This window comes from Callithrix jacchus, chromosome 8 (genome assembly GCF_049354715.1).
Source record: "Callithrix jacchus isolate 240 chromosome 8, calJac240_pri, whole genome shotgun sequence".
NCBI classification, from domain to species: domain Eukaryota; kingdom Metazoa; phylum Chordata; class Mammalia; order Primates; family Cebidae; genus Callithrix; species Callithrix jacchus.
In genome coordinates, this window is record NC_133509.1 from 131,642,552 (window position 1) to 131,654,844 (window position 12,293).

The 12,293-nt window shown below is 36.4% G+C and overlaps 1 protein-coding gene and 1 pseudogene across 10 annotated transcripts in view; one reads left to right on the forward strand and one right to left on the reverse strand.

Annotated features, from left to right (window-relative positions):
• Positions 1-12,293, forward strand: part of VRK1 (VRK serine/threonine kinase 1) — an 87,425-nt gene that overhangs the window by 9,921 nt on the left and 65,211 nt on the right. The gene's annotated exons all lie outside the window — the stretch shown is intronic.
• On the reverse strand, positions 8,727-9,815 carry LOC128928961 (histone-lysine N-methyltransferase SETMAR pseudogene; annotated as a pseudogene).

Consider the following 12,293-nt stretch of genomic DNA (forward strand, 5'->3'; position numbering starts at 1 on the left):
GCATCATACAGTGAACATAAAGTTGAATTAAATCCCTGCATTGATCTAAGTAAGCTATGTCTTTTCATTCTGTTTGTAATCATTAGTTTTGGGGTCCAACCATGGGAGCTTATGTTTATCTCATTAAATTTCTTTTTATTGAATTTAGCTAACTGCAACTATTAAAGATATTTTGGAATCCTAATTCTTGGTTCAGTTGGAAGTTTCTTGCCTAAAAGAATGTTTATGTGATGATGCTATGCACTGAGATTGGAAATACAAGAGAAGTCTCTCTCTGTGCATGGGGGTGCTTGCATGTGTGCATGTGTGTGTTTGAAAAGAGATTGAATATGGAAGCCTGCGTAATACCAATATTGAGAGGCAGCTGGGCAGAAAGGAGGTAACAAAGGAGATGAAGAAGTGGTGGTCAAAAAGTTAGGATGAAAATGAGAGTAGTATCTTGTAAAGCTGGAGTGACTCTGTGTTAAGTACTGAGGTGATACTTGAATCAAAAATGAATAACACATGGTCCCTGCTTTCTGCCCCTGATTTTGTTTGCCCATGGTTTAATTGTTCAGTTTAGGGTACTGTCTATTCAGTCATGCCTGAAGACTTGGAAGTCATCCTTTATTTCTCCCTCATACCCTTGCCTCTGTTGGGTTACCAAGTTCTACTGATTAAAAAAGTTTTTTTGAAGTGTAACAAAAAAGGTTCACAAATCTTAAGCATCAAGCTTAATGATTTTTAAAAGTTTTACAAAGTGAACACTCTGTAATCACTGCTACCCAGATCAGGATATTCATTTTCTAGCACTCCAGAATCCTACTGTGTGGGGATATCTTGAAGACAGTAATTACTCCCACCCAAGGTAACCAGGATTCTGACTTATATAACTATAGTTTTACCTGGTTTTGAACTCATATGTAAACGGAGTAATGCCCTCTGGACTTTTTTTTTTTTGCCTGACTTTTTTTACTTGTTGTGTTTGAGATTCATTCATGTTGTTGCATATAGTTTGTTATTTTTTTTTAGTATATGTGCTGCTGAAGCAAGCACGTAGTTTATTTTTAAACTTAGCAGTATAGTTGTGGTTAACTATACCTGCATTACACACTAGTTTTGATTATTGGTTATTGTATAACACACCACTCCAAAACTTAGTGGTTTAAAATAGCAACCATTTTATTATGCTCATGGATTCTGTGGATTGGGAATTTGGTGGCTATGGCTTGTCACTGCTCTACAATGGTTGGGGTCTAGAATCATTTGGAGGCTTCTTCACTCATGTGTATGGTACCTTGACTGGAAGATCTAGAAGGCTAGGATCATCTGATACTATTGACTGAAGCACCAACATGTGGGACCAGGAGGTTTTGGTTTTTCACAGCATGTTGGCTGAGTGTACAGAGGAAGCTTCCTGAGAATGGCTTATCTTCCGAAGTCATATAGTCTCACCTCCACCATACTCTATTGGTTGACACAGCCTGCCTGGATTGAAGGGAAGGGAACATAGACCTCATGTCTTTATGAGAGGTGTGTCAAAGAATTTATGGCCATTTTTTAAAACTACCACAAATTACATACCAGAATTCATTTATTCATATTTGAATAGTTTCTGTTTTGAGGCAATTATGAGCAATGTTGCTATAATCATATACATACATATGTGTGTGTATCTTTTAGCATACAGGCATATTTATTTTGGTTGAGTATATATGTAGGAGAAGAATTCCTGGTCAATATGTATGTGCGTCTTGCTTTATTGTATTTATTTATTTATTTTTGAGATAAAGTCTCGCTTTGTCTCCTAGGCTGGAGTGCAGTGGCATGATATTGACTCACAGCAACCTCTGCCTCCCAGGTTCAAGTGATTCTCCTGCTTCAGCCTTACGAGTAGCTGGGATTACAGGCACCTGCCACCATGCCTGGCTAATTTTTTTTTTATTTTTAGTAGAAATGGGGTTTCTCCATGTTGGCCAGACTGGTCTCCAACTCCTGACCTCAAGTGGTCCACCCAGTTTGGCCTTCCCAAGTGCTGGGATTACAGGCGTGAGCCACCATGCTAGCCATGTATCTAGCTTTAGTAGACACCACCAAACTGTTTCTTATCCTTGTTGTACCTGTTTATACTTTTACCAACACATGAAAGTTCCAGTTACTCTGCAGCCTTGCTTCCAGTTGATATTATGAGTTAATTATTACAAAAAATTAATCACTAGTGGTTGTATAGAAGATCTTAGTGTAGTTTTTCATTGGCACTTCTCTAAGGACAATAATAATAATAATATTTGAGCACTTCTTCATATGCTTCTTGGCCATTTGGATACCCTCTGTTATAAAGTTCCTGCTAAAGTCTTTTGTCCATTTTAAACAAATTGGATTGTCTTTTTTCTTATTGAAATGTTGGAGTTTTTAAGATATTCTGGATATGAATCCTTTGTTGACTATATGAATTATAAAAATCTCTTCCTGACTTATGGCTTGTCATTTCACTCTTGTGTTTTTGATGAATTGAAATTCTAAATTTTAATCAATTCCAATTATCCATCTTTTCCTTTAAGGGAAGTGTTTTTTTGGTGTTTTATTTAAAAAGTTTTTGTTACTCTGTTACTTAGGTTGATAAAGCTATTCTCTTATGTCATCTTCTAGAAGCTTTAGTATTTTGCCTTTCAAATTTAGGTCAGAGTTCCAAAGAATTTGTTTGTGTGTTGTGAGGTAGGGGTCAAGGCTTCTTTTTCTTTTTTCATATGGTTATCCATACAAGTAGTAGCAGGTGGCATTGGGTCAGGTGGACAGAAGCCTGGGAGTTAGGTTCCAGTATTCTCCACCTTAGGTTACCTTGAATGAGCCCTTCTGCACTTGGGCATATTCTTAAATCCCTCTTGACTCAGCTTCATTTGTGAAATGAAGGATTCGAATGGAATGTTTTCTGATTTTTGTTCTGATTGTGGTTTGCTGGATCCACCTAGTTTTGTAGTTGTATTGAGGCTTGTTAGAATCTTTTTATATTTGGATTTTGTTATCTAAAATATTCATAACATCTCCCAGCTTTATGTTGTCCCCAATTCGAACTGCCATCTACAACTTATCCAAGCTGCTGATGAAAGACAGTTTTATTGATCACCTTGGCAAGTCCAAGATCACCTGTTCTTCTGATTTTTATATTTTTTTATTTTTTGAAATGGAGTCCCACTCTGTCGCCCAGGCTGGAGTGCAGTGGTGCTATCTCAGCTCACTGCAACCTCCGCCTCCTGGGTTCTAGCAGTTCTCTACCTTAGCCTCCTGAGTAGCTGGGATTACAGGTGCATGCCACCATGCCTGGATGATTTTTTGTATTTTTAGTAGAGACAGGATCTCACCATGTTGACCAGGTGATCTCAAGTGATCCGCCTGCCTTGGCCTCCCAGAGGACTGGGATTATAGGCGTGAGCTACTGTGCCCAGCCTCTGATCTTATTAGTAAATAATCTGTCCCTTGCCAGGTGCTCATCATGCTTTGTTTAGTAAGTCATGGTGCAGGACACCAATTCCATTTAAAAAACAATTTAGTTATCTCCTACAGAAAGGAGCAAATTCCATTTTTGAAAGTCATATGCACATACTATTCGTCTTACTTGTCCCTTTCTTCAGTTTTATACTCGAACTTTTAAGAGTCACATAATCAGCATAGAGTTTCATGAATCAGTAGAAGTCATTCAAGATCAGTGAGTTGTAGTCTTGGCAAATTCTCTCTTCCATCTTGTAAAGTGGCTTACGTTCCAAATTGCTATATCAGGTTTACATAATATGTTTGTGTCTCTAAGAAGAGTGAGTTAGGAACTGTCCTGGATGACGGAATAGAAAATATATCATTTGCTGGTTTCTTTGTGTTCTTAGTGGCCTGCCTTGAGGTGCTTTGTTACCCTTCTTTCAAAAGATCTGGTTTAGTTTCTAACAGAACAAAGCTACTGTTCTTTGTTATCCTTGCTATCAGGTTTTTCCTCTTATTAACCCTTTTTTTCAAAAGCAAACAGCTTTAGTGAGACATAATTTACATACCATACAATTCGCTCATTAAAAGGTGTAATTCAGTAGTTTTCAGTGTATGCACAGGACTGTAACCATCACCATACTCTAATTTTAGAACGCTTTCATCAGTGCTAAAAGAAACACCCTACCCATTAACAGTCCTCTTCATTCCCTACCCTGTCCCTAAGAAACCACGAATAGTTTTATCTATACATTTATCAATTCTGGAAGTTTTACATAGTTGGAATCTTACAGTTGATTCTTCCTGGTATAGATTACTCATTTAGGATTAATTGAGCAAAAGTAAGTGGTCATATTAATGTAAGAACTTGATGTCAATATTCATTTTCAGTTAACTTGTCTTTTAGAGACTGTAGTACTTTAAAGGCTAGAGACTATTGCTCTTTAAAGACTGACCTCGTCTTTACCTTCAAAATATGAAGGTATGATCCTGTCTGCAGATGAAATTATTGAGTTATTTTTCTGTGTAGTTGATTGCAGTGCTTTAAACTTGCGGCAGTTGATAGGGCTGACTTGTGCTGATCCTGCTGCTTTAGAAGCATTGGTAAATCCCAGACTAATATTGGAAAGAATTACTTGGCATTTTATTTACTAAAGTACTTTTTGTTTTTCATGAAGAATTCTTAAAAAATACCTCAACTGAAAAATTAATACATGCACACAATAATAAATGTTTAAATATAAAAGAGCAAAGAATGAAAAGTAAGCTTCCTACCCCTAACACATCCTCTGCTACTAATTGATTCTATAACATCCTAGTAATATACTGTATGTACACACATGGGGATACATTGTTGCACAATTCCCAGAAGTAAGTGTGGTCATATATATTTAAGCATATGCAGCGTATATATGATAGGTCCTTTTATTTTATATGAATAGGAATGTTCTAATACATGGTTCTTCCCTTGTATTTTTCACTTAATGATGTATCTTGGAGAATATTCCATGCCAATGTATATGATACACCTTATTTTAAAAACTGCATAATATTCCATTCTGTGGATATGCTGTGCTTCATTTAATATTAGGTTGGTGCGAACGTAATTGTGATCCAACCTAAAAGCCCCTTCTTGATGGTAGTTAAGAATCTTTCTAGTCTTTTATTGTATATAATGCTGTAGTAACTATTTATGTATATTTGACAGTATGTGAGTATACCTACATGATAAATTACTGGAAGTGTACTTAGTGAGCCAAAGGGGGTGTGCATTCGAAACTTTCATAATGCCAAATTGTTGTGCCTTTTTCCTCACACTCTACCAACCCAGTGCATTTTCTTATTTTTTGAATTTGACTAATCTGATAACTGAAAAAGTCATTTTAATTGTAAATTAAGTCTCATTGTAATTTTAACTTGCATTTTATTAATGAATGATGCTGAGCCTATTTGTTGTTGATTTCCAGGATATACTGTTAGTGAAAGAAATCATGGTGAAGAATAAGGTGTATAATATTCTGTCATCTAGGAAATGGAGGATGCAGATAAATGTATTTTATTATTTAAGCCTGTCTTGTTTGACTATAGGTATATTTCTGGTGGTCTTGGCTGAAGGGCATTGATAACAGAAGTAGGGTAATTTGAGCAACGATATCAGTAACAAAAAATACAAGGGAACAAACTAAGTGACATTATAGGGTCACAGTCAGCAAAATTCAAAATGGGAAATTTTATAGGAAAAATGACAAGAAGAAGTACAAAAAAGAGGGTGATGGCATTCAGAGAGACTCAAAGACACATCAGCCAGATGCATTGACTAGTATTTGAGTCCTGAGTCCAAAAGTCAACTGTGAGAAGACATCCTTTGAGGTAATTGGATAGATTTGAACACTTCTTATTAGATAACCTTAAGGAGTTACGGTTAATTTTGTTAGGTGTGGCAATAATATATGGTAGCTTTATTTTTAAAAAGCACCTGTTAAAAGTATTTACATATGGAAATGTGTTGTCTGAGATTTGCTTTAAAGTAATCTTGGAAGAGGTTAGTAGAAATAAACAAGTTGGCCGTGTGTTGATAGTTGGTGAAACTAGGTGATGTTTGGGTGGACACTCATTATATCACTTCTTTGCTTTGTGTATATATTTGAAAATTCTTCTAAGAAGTTTTTTTCTTTAAAGCCATATTTATTTCTTTTTCTGTGAGTTTGCCTCTTCATACTCTTCTATTTTTCTGTTGGGTTTTAGTCCTATAATTTAAAGGATTCTTTAAATACTAAGAAAATTTGCCTTTTGTCATATGTTTTGCAGATTTTTTTTTTTCTTTGAGATGGAATCTCATTCTGTCGCTAGGCTGGAGTGCAGAGGCATGATCTTGGCTCACTGCAACCTCCACCTCCTGGGTTCAAGCGATTCCCCTGCCTCAGCCTCCTGAGTAGCTGGGACTACAAGCACGTGCCACCACACCCAGCTAATTTTTGTATTTTTAGTAGAGAAGGGTTTCACCATGTTGGTGAGGATGGTTTTGATCTCTTGACTTTGTGATCCACCTGCCTTGGCCTCCCAAAGTGCTGGGATTACAGGCATCAGCCGTTACCGTACCTGTCCATTTTGCAGATATTTTTAATTTGTCTTTTGAATTTGCCTATGGTGTTTTTTTTAACCTGTGGAGAGTTTCTATTTTTATGTTGTTAAATATATCTGTTTTCTTTGTGGCTTGTTTTGCTTGCTTAGGAAAATCTTCTCTCTGAGATTTTGAAAACTTCTTTCATGTTTTCATGAATTTTTTAATGACCACAGTACACTTCTGATGTACTTTATTTAGTCATTCTAATTTCCTCTTAGAGTATTTGGAAATATTTTCCCCTAGAGCCCTGCTCCAAGAATATATAGGGAAAAATGTTGTTCAGTAGCTGGTCTATCAAATCTATTGATAGATTATTTATATAGTGAACATCCAGATAATTAATTGTAAAAGTTAATTACAAGTGCTAGTTAATTTTGCTCCCTAAATAGAACAAATGAGAAATCCATTGTTTACTAAATTTTGAAAATATGCTAAGTGTTATATAAAAGTATTAGCTATATAGTTCACAATTTCTAATTTTAGAAAAGTTTCAGTGTTTGCTTTATATAAATAAGCATTCCTTTGAGTTCTTTTCACAGGCCATAGGATCAAGGAGCCAGGTGTCACCCCCCTTTGAAGTGGACATCTTTGACTTGCTCATCTCCTAGGCCTGACTCTCTTACATAGGCAGAACAGTGATTCTATTTTCTAATCTCTGTAGGAATGGATGTTACTGTAGTGTCTTTGTCACTTTCGATTCTGGGAGATGTGTTGAGACCCAGGAATGGATCCTTTTACCCACTATCTCAAAAGTCAGAAACAGAAATATAGCTAAGGCTTCATGGAATCTTTCCCTTGTAGGGGAAAGTGGTAGCAGTGAGGTGTATTGGGCTTGTGTTTGCAAATGTACCACACTATGCATTCTCAGTTGAAAACTAAATCTGTAGACTTTTAGAAATTTTTTAAGGAATAAAAGTTGAGAAAGAACACTTGATACTGTATTTTAAGCATTTTACTCAATATACGAAAACATTTTATAACCTGACATTAATCACTTTTCTAATACCAGTAAAAAAAATTATGACTAGGAAGAAATTCTTTCTTCTGAAGATAGCCACTTCTTTTTCAAAGTTAGAAACGTGTGTCTTCACCTAGTTCTTTCCAGCTTAGGTGTGAAAACATGACTAGTGTGACAATTGCTGCTAAAGATTGTGTCACAGTTTGGGTTTAGCTTAATGCTTTTCAGGAATAAATTATGAATTTATGAGATCATCTCTGGAAGTTCACTTCTATGTTCTCATGGTTTGCTGTGTTATATTTTGACACTTATTTTTTTTTAATGTTATAAAGGTACCAGATAGCCATGACTTTTTTTTTTATACTTTTATTGATACACATAATTCTCCTCTGAGTGAAACTTGGGGATTGATTAGGTGTTCCTAGCAGGAACCTAGGGGCAGTTTCCTTAGGTTTTTTATGTTTTGTGGTTTTGGTCATAAGTATATTTTAATAGCCAATAAATATCCTTACAGTTATGTCTCAGTCGTAGGATTTGTGGGATCAATATGAAGAAAAGATATGAGGAACCTCTGTGTCATTGGAAAGTGGCTTTATAAACTCAAGATTCTGTATTTTATTTTTCAGATGATTTTTTAGCACTAATCAAATGCATTAATCAACTTCTGATTAGCTGGCTCATTTATAAGAGGATTGTCTTTAGATGTATTGCTTTCAAATTGTTTCTGATGTAATTTAGCAAAGGAGGTGATGAAGTTGTTGACCGATTATTTTTCTTTTGATTTTACTCTTTGACTTACTGCAGTTTGGCAGGAGGCCAGTTATACCAAAATATGTAATTACTTCTTAGTCCCAAATAAGTTTGAAATAAAAATGAGTCATTTTGGCCTAGGGAAATGATGGGATGGGAAAAGTGGTGTTTTTGGCTCCTCCTGAATCATTCATGAGTTTATTTTTTACCCAACTTCTAAAATGAACTGGAAAGGTCTTTTATTAAAATCCTCAAGTACAGTGGACTTGTATGTAGCAGAGCAATTAAAGTGAAAATAAATGACTTAATGAAGGAGGGATGATATACCAGAATATCTAGGTCAGTGAGTCACTCTGTGCATCACAGTACTCTGTGTAGTATGAAAATATAAAGATACTGGGACTGTTGTGGAGTAGGGCCTTTATTATTCCAAAGTTCAACTGGTAATTAATTGGTGCAGAAATAATTGCGGTTTTGGACTGTGAATTGTAAATCATTATAAGTAGGCTCAGGCACTTCTTTATTAATCAAAACAGGAATATTACAATCAACACGTTTTTGCCAATGAGAAATGTTAGTTTATTCCTGTAGTGTAAAAATCCGTGTTTTGGGATTTGATGAACTCTTGGAAAGCATTTTCTGCATCCTGCTGCTTGTGGAAGTGTTTTCCCTGCAAAAAGTTGTTGACATACTTGGAGAAGTGGTAGTTGGTTGAGGAGAGGTCAGGTGAATATGGCGGATGAGTCAAAACTTTGTAGCCCAGTTTATTAAACTTTTGGAGTGTTGGTTGTGTGATGTGCAGTCGTGTGTTGTCCTGGAGATTTGGGCCCTTTCTGTTGATCAGTGCTGGCTGCAAGTGTTGCAGTTTTGGGTGCATTTCATTGATTTGCTCAGCAAGCTTCTCAGATGTAATGGTTTCGCCAGGATTCAGAAAGCTGTACTGCATTAGACTGGCAGCAGTCCACCCAACAGTGACCATGACCTTTTTTCTGGTGCAAGTTTGGCTTTGGGAAGTACTTTGGAGCTTCTTCTTGGTCCAACCACTGAGCTCGTCGCTGATTATAAAATTCACTTTTCATCACCGTCTGATCGAGAAATGGTTCATTGTTGTTGCATAGAGTAAGAGAAGACAACACTTCAGAAAGGACTATTTTTTTGATTTTTGCTCAGCTCATGAGGCATCCACTTTTGAAGCTTTTTCACCTTTCCAATTTCCTTCAAATACCGAATGACTGTAGAGTGGTCAACGTTGAGTTCTTCAGCAGCTTCTCCTGTAGTTGTAAGAGGATCAGCATTGATGATTGCTCTCAGTTGGTCATTGTCAACTTCCAGTGGCCAGCCACTACGCTCCTCATCTTCATGGCTCTCTTCTCCTTTGTAGAACTTCTTGAACCACCACTGCAGCGTATGTTTGTTAGGAGTTCCTGGGCCAACTACATTGTTGATGTTGTGTATTGTCTCTGCTGTTTTACAACCCGTTTCAAACTCAAATAAGAAAATCGCATGAATTAGCTTTTTGTCTAACATCATTTCCATAGTCGAAAATAAACAAAAAGCAAGCAACAAGCCATTAGCAAAAAACCATAAAGTGAGAAATGCGCATTAAAATGATGTATGACATAACCACATTTAAGAATGTATTCCAGTACAAAACAGCAAATTCCAACAATGCAAAAACCGAAATTATTTTTGCACTAACCTAGTAATTTTAATGTATAGTTAAGATAGATGTTACCTTAAATGTTGGATAGTTATGCATTTGGCTTTATAATTTTGTTCTGAACTTCCTGGCTTTCATTGCAAAAGGAGTTTCATAGCTCTTGATATCTTACACACTTGAATCATTGGAAGAGACACTTTTTTCCCTACCATGAACCTGAGAGGGTTTGATTTTATAGACATCTACAACTGTTCACTGTCTTTAATAAATACTTTTATCAAAGCCTTCAGAAACATTCTTTCCCTGGGAAGTTTTTTATTGATCCTGGTTTGAAGCTGATATATAATATTGTATCATAACTGTGTGATGGTTTCTGTATACAGCTGAATGTAGCTTTTTGAGGCTAATGGTTGCATTTCATTCATCTTTGAATTTCCAGCCCCTAGCACAGTTCCTGGCACCTATTTTGTAGGTATTTTATAAATGCCTTTGGAAAAAAGGAGTTCAAGTGTTTAATTTCCTGGCAAACTAAATTGCTATAAAGAGAGAGCTTAGAAAATCTAGAGTAAGAGATGATTAGCATGCTTTCTAGACCATCTGTCACTAATATCAATTGTTTCTACTTGGCACTGCAGACTTATTTTTTGAGGGGGAGGGTAGCTTGTGTAAAGTTAAAACAAAACAAAACAAAACACCAGTACCCTTAGGTTATTCTGTACCCCTCTGTTTAGTGGCTAAAAAGTCATTGCTGGTTTTTTAAAAAAAACATTGACATTCTTAATATTCAGTAAAGACGGATGCAATTATTGCTTATTCCAATAGCAATACCATTGTAATAACTGGTAGCTGTTTCTGCCTTGCCCCCTTACAATCTATTCTTGATGCATCAACCAGAGTGACCCATTCAAAGTGCAAGTCAGAACGTGTTACTCCTCTGCTCAAGATCTTCCAAGATTTCCCCACTCAGCGTTAAAGTTGAAGTCCTTGCAGTAGCCTGTGTGTTGGACATGTTCTCCACCTCTGTGCTGCTTTACATCTGACCCCAGTCATTGCTTTCCCCTGGCTAATTCTTCCTCAGCTGCACCAGTCTCCTTGTCATTTCTAGAACAAGCTGGGCATGTTCTTGCCTTAATGCCTTTTTAGTTGCTCCTTCCTCAATGTGGGATGCTCTTCTCTAGAGCATCTGTGTGGCTAGATTCTCTCATTTTCTTTTTTTAAACAGGTTTTTGCTTAAATGTCACTTTCTTGTAATGCTTTAACTAGACCATCTTTTCAAATTTTATTCTCCGCACCCGCAATTCCCTGTCCCTTCCTTTTTTTCTTTTAGTCCTTATACCATTGGACATATGACTTGTTCTAAGTTTTTAAAATTATTTTTCTCTACTGAATAAAATATAAGCTCCATGAAGGCAGGGGTTTTGTCTCTTTTATTCACTGCTTTATTCCTGTCTTCTAGAATAGCTCCTGCACAGAGCATACTGTCAATAAATATTTGTTGAGTAAACAGATGAATGAAGCAGGCAGTATATATTGTAATAATGTAGAATTGCAATGGGACTCAGTATTTTAAGTTTTAAGAGGAGTATAGCATGGTAAAAGTTGTATTTCTTATAAAAAAGTTGCAAACCATTCACTCTATAATGGCACTACTAAATTACTGATATTTATGTTAAAGGGAGAATAGGGTCTAGTCCTATTCTCTACTTTTTAGGAATGGAATTTGATTCATTGCAAGACCATTCCTATCTTGAGGTGACTTTTGTGACAGAGGTACTACAGAAGCACTTAACACTTTGGATTTGTATCAAGCTTATATGGTTTATAGATGGAAGGTATTTTGAGAATGGACTAATACATTAGCAAAAAATATAAAAAATGTAAAAACTTTGGTGAGAAATCAGCAGGAGAATTTTTCTTGCCTCAGGTGTTCAGTGTATAATTTTTAATTTGATTCAAGTATCATGAGTTAAAGCGCAAGTATACACAGTAAGTTCCAAACCTTGTAGAAATATGTTCACCCTGTGACAAAATTTAGAGTCCTGATAGTGGCCGTCAAGGCTGTACTTGATCTCTTGTTAACTTGATCCTGTGCTAACCTTTGGGACTTCATCTCCTGCTTTACTCCTTTCTTACGCCACACCAACCACACTGGCATCCTTACTCTGATTATCAGGTGGGCTCCTACCTTAAGGTCTTTGCGCAACTTGTCCCTCTGCCTATACTCTCTGCCCAGATACTTATATGGCCCTCTCTCTCAACTCCTTCAAGTCCTTGTTCCGATGAACAGAGCCCTTCCAGAGGAAACTGACCGTGACCACTGTGTTTAACACTGCAACTTTTCCCCATTCACCTTC